This window comes from Crocodylus porosus, unplaced genomic scaffold (genome assembly GCF_001723895.1).
Source record: "Crocodylus porosus isolate Cpor-Errol unplaced genomic scaffold, CroPor_comp1, whole genome shotgun sequence".
Taxonomy (NCBI): Eukaryota; Metazoa; Chordata; order Crocodylia; family Crocodylidae; genus Crocodylus; species Crocodylus porosus.
In genome coordinates, this window is record NW_017728909.1 from 46927983 (window position 1) to 46933436 (window position 5454).

Consider the following 5454-nt stretch of genomic DNA (forward strand, 5'->3'; position numbering starts at 1 on the left):
TTTCATAGACATTAGGGCTGGAAGAGACCTCGGGAGATCATCGAGTCCAGCCCCCTGCCCAAAGGGCAGGAAGTCAGCTGGGGTCATAGGATCCCAGCAAGATAAGCATCCAATTTTGATTTTTATTTATTTATTTATTTATTTTTTAAACGTAGTAGGAAAGTGAAAATATGTGGAAGTGCAGGGAAAAGCCTGACACTTGGGTAAACCGGAGTGTGTAATTAGAGGTTTTAAAGACTATTTATCTGATACACACATGATTAGAAGTTGCTGCAGACACTAGAGCGGGTGTGCGACATGGTGGATCCAGCTGGTGGCCAGACTCCATTTCCCAGCAGCCCCTGCAGCCAGTTTCCATGGAGACCATGGCAGTGGTGGTGTCCTGACAGCATGGGGCCAGGGTCTCCATGGAGATTTGGCCCCAACAGTGCTGGCAGGGTGCACAGCTGGGCGGAGAGTTGCTCTGGGGCTGGATCTTGCATGGTTAAGAGCCAGGGCAGAGCTGCAGTCCACTGCCTACATGATCCTGCCTGGGGTATGTGGGCAGCAGAGCACAACTCTGCCCCAGCTTCAGACCATGCTGTCACTGCTGCAAGATCCCAGCCCCAGAGCAGCTTCCTGCCCAGCCATGGGCCCTGCCAGCACTGCTGGGGCCAGTGTCAGTGGAACCCCTGGGCCCATGCTGTCACGGTGTGGCCACTGTTGGCATGTCTATGGAAACCAGCCACAGTGATGTGGACAGGGGCTGCTGGGAAATAGTCTACCCCAGGCCAGACTTTGCCTGCCCTTACACTAGGGTATATTTATCCCATTTAAGTAAAAAAAAAAAACTGAGTAAAACATTCATACTATGTTTATAGATAATAGTTTAGTATAGTTTTCTTACGTGAAGATTTGTCTTTCTGATTTTCTACATACTAAACTATAGTTACTTTCAAATCTGAAAAGATTGTGTTCAGCTTTCAACTCATTTGTAGTTTCCTTTGCTGACAGGTAGACTGATATGATAAGAACACTTTATATAAACCCATGAACTAAAGACCCTATCTTTTCATTAATGAACATAACACATCCCCCCCTACACACACACACACACACACACACACACACACACACACACACACACACACACACACACACCCCCTCTGCATTTTGAGGCTTGTCTTTCCATTTTAGTGCAACAGGAGAATTTTTTTAGATTTTGATTAAGGAAATGAAATGTTTTGTTGTATCTTCCTATTTCTGAGATGATGAAAATATTGCTGTGCTGCTTAGTAAACAATGTAAAGGCTATACGGCTGAAACAAGTATTTGGTAAGTTCTACTGGTGATTGAATTTAGCTGATAAGATGCATTTTTTGAGGAAAATGACCTTTGCAATGTGTATAGCATTTTTTCCCTTCAAGTTAACCCAGTGGAGGGAGTGAATATCCTGTTACATCACAATAATTTCTTTTTAATTCCTGTTCAGTCTCAGTTGGCATTAAGTAACTTGGGTTAGCTGACTGCTGACTACTTTCTTTACATTTGAAAGAATGGATGTATTAAATCTGGATGTATTAAGTCTGTTCTTGAAAAAGCAGGGAGTCTCCAGGTTGCACTAAAGCCAGAGCCTACTATAGAAGAGAAAGGGCTTACCAATAGTTCTGATGATCAGTGTGTACTCCTGGAACTATATCTCACTGTGTAAGTATCCTCGATCCTGAGATGCTTGCCCATGTTTTCTTCTTGCTTCCCATGTAAATAGAGTGCAGTTTTTATTGGTTGACATGTGAGCAATGTAAACTTGAAATAGCTTTCTTGTAATTTCAACAATTTAATGCAGAAGTGGTATTTTCAAATAATTTAATCATACTATAGTTTTTTAAGACTTCTGAAGAATGGGATTAAAAAAAAAAGTTTACAGTAGTAAAGCTGATATTTTATTGTTTTTGACTTTGTAAACTGTTGTGGTTTACATCTTCTAACCTCCTAGTTATTTAAATATTAAAATATGTTTACTGTGGATAGGCAGTATTATGACACTTTTTCCTATTAAGCATCTTTGTCCCATTCTTTCTCTTCCTTCTTGCTCTTTCTATACTGCCAGTATCTTGACTCCTGTTTTCTAGGGTCATATGTGCCCTTTCAACAGTTACTTAACGTTTTTGGCTTATAGTCATCCTTTTCACCCAGGTCTTGGTTCTCTTGTTGTTTCCAGCTGATAAGCTCCCAATTCATAGTAGAAACATTTTGTTATTAATCATGAAGTGCATGGCCTTGCACTTGTGTTCTATGTAATTTCATCCAGTTTCAATTGCTTCAGTTCTCCAGGTGATTCAGCTGATGTATGATGTTCCAGTCCTCTGATGCTTACAACTTTGGCGTCATCAGCAAATGCTATTAGCATACTCCTATTTTATGTGCCAAGCTAACTGAACTTGTAAGTGAGGTCTTTTCCAAGACCTGTCTTGAGAGGAACTACTCTAGTAACCTCTCTTCAGCATTGATACTTACCCTTTCAGTGTAACCGGTTGTTTCCCCTTCAGCCAATCCATACCCACCTTAGAGTTGTTTTAACTCTCCATCTCCGTTCACTAATAATTCCCCTGTTGCACTATTTCAAATGCTTTACTGAAGTCAAGATGCATTAGAACTGCAATTTCTTTGTCTAAAAGAAAAATCAGCTATCATATCGACAAAGGGAAATTTCATGTTTTATTTTCCATATCTTTAATTATTTCCTTCAAAACCTGGTTTTGAATCTTTGCATACTGCTTGAACTAAGACAGGTATGTCTGTAGCTACTTGGATACCTCTTCCTTTCCTCCTTTTGCATAGTTATCTCACATACTGTTTTCAGAGTAAAAAAGTTATCCTTGACTTCTTTGACACGTCTGTTATCTGCTACTGGACCTGCAGTTTAGTGTGCCAGTCTTTCAATTTTTTTTGTCCTCTTCAATGTGAATACATTAAAGCTTTTTAATCTTTGCTGCTTCTTCAGATGTGGTAACTTGGATTATTATTCACAATGTCAATAGCCATGCCACTTTTTACGTCCATATCAGTGTCTTTATGGCAAATTGTAGTGCATATGCTTTGACCCATTTTTATAACTTATGTGTTTTGGTGTGGTTTTAGGTATGGCTTTCGGGCCATACCTAAGTTGTCCTTCTCTTGTCTTTCCTGTTTTCACTGTATAGTAGCTCTACTTAATCTTGCTTTGTTTTCTTTTTTTATGTATGTGGCTGAAGAACCTTTTGCTATATGTTTTAATTACCATTGCAAAATTTCTCGGCTTGTATTTTGGTAACTTACTTTTATCCTAGTGCTTCTTGATCTCAGAAGCCTAAAGTATGTCTCTTCTTGCTGATTAGTTCTGTTTTCTGTACCTGGTAGGTTCTCTGCTTGCTTTTGGGTTTTTTTTTGGTGGGGAGTAACCGTTCTTACAGTTAGTTTTTTGTCTTTGGCTGGTTTATAGTTGTAGCACTTTTTGGCTTTGAGAAATGTTAAGTTCTTTTGTATGATGTTTCCTAGATCCTTAATAATTTCAATTGTTCTTTCTGGACTCAAATTTGCCCATGTCTGTCTTGAAGTGTGATGCCAAAACTGCATGCTGTATTTGAGGTGAGGCCCTGCCAGTACAGAGTTGTTTCCTTTGACTTGCAGGTGACACCTCTGTTAATACAGCTCAGTATGCTATTATAGGCTTATATTGGCAAAAAGAGCACAGAGTTGGCTGTCATTCTGCTTAAGGACTACTATATCCTCTGGGTCTTTGGGCAGGACAGCAGTATAGCCAGTCATTTCCCAGTTTGTTTGTACATGTGATTCTTCCAGGCTAAGAACAGAACCTTGCACTTGTCCTTTTATTTAATATGAAAATCTGTTGTAAAAAAAATCCTGCTCTGGCAGCAACCTGTTCCTGTGAGCAGGTAAAAACTCTTATAGTCAGTAAGTTTAGACCTGAGTTGTAGGATAGGGAGAGTACTCGAGGATTTCAACCCCCTGCACAAATGTAGAATATGCTGTTCTTAAACCATTCCAAACATGCTTATCCATCTCTTTTGTTAAAACACTCAAATGAGGAAATTTCTTGTTCCTTTATCTTATGGTCTTTGCACGTATGACTTTTATTGCCCCCTGCAGTTTTATCTAAATCTTGCTTCTCTCAGTGTCTGTTTTCCTGTATCATTCTTAAAAAGAAGTGCTTAGAACTGGAAGCACTAAAATTGCTGAGGCCCAACCAATGCTGAGTGGTATCATCACCTTCCATGTCTTAAATGCAATACTTAGGTTAATACAGCCTAAGAATGCATCTGTTTGTTTCCTGTTCTTTCTGGGGGGCTGGTTTTGTTTCTTGCAATGGCATTACATTGCTAACATGTGTCGAGTTTGATCCATCATGACCCTGAGGACTCATTTGTCAGTGTTACTGTCTTACGGTAGGGTAAGCAGTGTTACTTTCTAGCCACCTGTCCCTTATTCTGCCTATAAACATCCTCTCTCCTCAGGTTACACCATATTTTTTTTGTCCTTGGATTATTTTATTTTGTTGTCTGCAGCAAAGTTCTACAACTTTGTTGTTAGATCCTATTGATTTTTACGAGTCCCCTGTGACTTAGATTTTTGGATGGCTTTAAATGCTTAAAAATAAGGGCTGTGAAGGGGTCAAGCTTCTGATGGAGACCTAAGGTGAAAAATTGTGGTTTTCCACAGTTGTGGAAACCAAAGGAAAATGAAGTAGACAGCAGCTATAGGTTGCTACATGCATGACTGAAACATTCTTCAGCTATTGGAGCACTTTGGCTTTACGTACAAGGTAATACTGGAGGATTTTGAAGTAAGTGGAGGGTGGAAATAACAGATAATGGCTTAATGAACAATAGCCCTTGTTGAAAGCTGGCATTTCATTGACTCGGTGGTTTTTAAAGTGAGCTGGTGATGGGTCTAGGTCCTAATGGGTATCAACCATGACATCGGGCACTAATGTTATCACAACAGCTGGACCTTTTATTGTTGAGGAAGATCAGGGAAAGTGTGGGTCCTTTACTAAATGGAGGAGACAGCCTCATGACAGATGAATGGTTCTGATTTTTTTCACAACCTTTTACCACCTCTTTCCAGTGCCTGTTTCACTTACCTGTCCAATCATATTTCTTTATACTGAAGAGGGAACTGATTCAATATTCTGTTCTTCCTTGCCTGCATTTAGTGGCATGGCTTCTGGATAAATGTCTGACCCAGAAAGAACATTTATTAGTAGTTCAATCAATCTCAACAGCAGGAAGCTTACATGTCCAAATGGAAAAGATTTCAGATGTGGTGTGAACAGCACTGTCTGTGTCCAGTGCAATCAACAGTGCCTGATATATTGGACTAATTTTATCATTCAGAATTACAGGCCTCTTGCTCACTTCATTTATAGTACACTTAGCAGCTGTTAGGGTCTTCCATCAGTCTATAGACAATTCT

The 5454-nt window shown here is 39.7% G+C and overlaps 1 protein-coding gene across 3 annotated transcripts in view; it reads left to right on the plus strand.

The window, feature by feature from the left end:
* The window catches only part of AP3B1 (adaptor related protein complex 3 beta 1 subunit), a 291241-nt gene that overhangs the window by 28720 nt on the left and 257067 nt on the right, over nucleotides 1-5454 (plus strand). The window contains exon 1 of one of the 3 annotated variants that reach the window (XM_019532206.1): nucleotides 1558-1686. The exons of the other annotated variants lie outside the window; for them this stretch is intronic. The gene's annotated coding sequence lies outside the window, so the exon portion shown is untranslated. Of the gene's footprint in view, nucleotides 1-1557; nucleotides 1687-5454 lie in introns of those variants that run through there. 3 annotated transcript variants of the gene reach the window in all.